This window comes from Mandrillus leucophaeus, unplaced genomic scaffold, assembly GCF_000951045.1.
Source record: "Mandrillus leucophaeus isolate KB7577 unplaced genomic scaffold, Mleu.le_1.0 Scaffold37, whole genome shotgun sequence".
In the NCBI taxonomy this organism is placed as follows: domain Eukaryota; kingdom Metazoa; phylum Chordata; class Mammalia; order Primates; family Cercopithecidae; genus Mandrillus; species Mandrillus leucophaeus.
The window spans coordinates 1,565,166-1,566,764 of NW_012103920.1; positions in this window are offsets into that span (position 1 = coordinate 1,565,166).

Genomic DNA, 1,599 nt, shown 5'->3' on the forward strand with positions numbered 1-1,599 from the left:
TGGTCTATGACGCGGAGTCTCAGCTGGGGAGCGAACTGTTCCCCACGGGGCACGTGGCAACATCTGGAGACACTCTGGTTGTCATAAATGGGGAAGGGGTGCTACTGTTGGATAGAAGCCAAGGGTGCTGTTCAATGTCTGGCAACAAACACAACAGCTCCCTGCAACAAAGATGGCTCTGGCCCCAGTAGCCAACAGCAGCCAGGGTGCTGAGCCCTGGTCCTCAGGAAGTGCATGCAGATGAAAGTGAGGGCGTCCCAGTACTGTCGGAGCCTCGGACTTCCCACCTGGGCTTCGCCCCCTCCTTAGACCTTCTCCCCCTGGGCGCCGAGACACCACACACAAAGGCCAGACATTGATGAGTCACTTACAGTTTATTTTTGCCTGAAAGTATTTCACATCTCTTTGTACACAGCTACGTGACAGTAGTATTAACCATCAGGAAAAGCAACAGTGCGAGGGGAAAGGTGGCATGTCTTGTTTCTTCTTTTTTTTTTTTCTTTTTATTTTTTATTTTTTTCTTCTGCTTCTTCCTGCACCAGAGTGCTGTGAAGTATGGGACTGGAGGGGCGCGGGGAGAAAAAAAAGAAAACCAAACAACTAAAAACAACAACAAAAAACAAAACACAAAACGGAACACACTCACACACACACGAAATAAAACCTGGCACGGAAAATGAATTAAGACTGGAACCCAATTTCTTTTTTTTTCCTTTTTTAAAAAAATGAGGGCATCGTAGGGGGGTAATAAAGTCTACCTAGCAAAGTATAAAACGACAAAAGCATGGTTTCCATTGAATAAGATTAAATATATATAAAACAAGTACACTGACTGTGGGGTAGGTTTGGAGGTGCCGGAGGAGGGAAGTATTTGTGCTAAACCAACAGAAAAAAGGGCTGGGGGGAGAGGGGGACCCCAAATAAACCATCAACGGGCTGTTCTGTACAGTGAGGGCTTGTTAAGAAAAAGCCGACTGTTTATAAAAGAAACGGAGGTTGGTTTGTCTTCGGAACAGGTGGGGACAGAAGGAGCGTCTTCATTGCAGTGGTCACATGTGGAAGGTGGGGTGGGGAGGGCAGTCGGGCTGGCGGAGGCAACGTATCTCTTTTCCCAAGAGACCATGCAGAGAGGCGGGCATGCATGGGGCCACGTGAAGCACACGATGGCAGGGGGAGCCCATGGGTGACAGAGTCTCCGTTGGGGACAGGGGACAGCAAAGGCTGACAGGGACAGGAGCTCCCTGGGGGTGGGGAACAGCTCTTTCACCGGGGTGGACTGGAGAGGGCGGATGAGCAGCCTCCCGTTCAAGTCTAAAAGGTGCCGAAAGAGCTTGGGCCTTAGAGGAGCAAGAGGATCTCAATCCTTCCTCCTCCTGCAGCCTGAGCCCCACCTCGTGAGGGAGCTGGAGACATCTGGAAATCAGAAACGCACAGTGGTGGGCGGGGGAGGTGGGCAGACAGACAGACAGACGAGAGAGCATTAGCATAGAGAATCCATCACGAAAAAACAATTAATTGTTCCAAGGAGGTTCTTTTTTTCTCTTTTTGTTGTCTGTTTGTTTCCTTTAAAAAAATAACAATACTACTACCACTAACCCG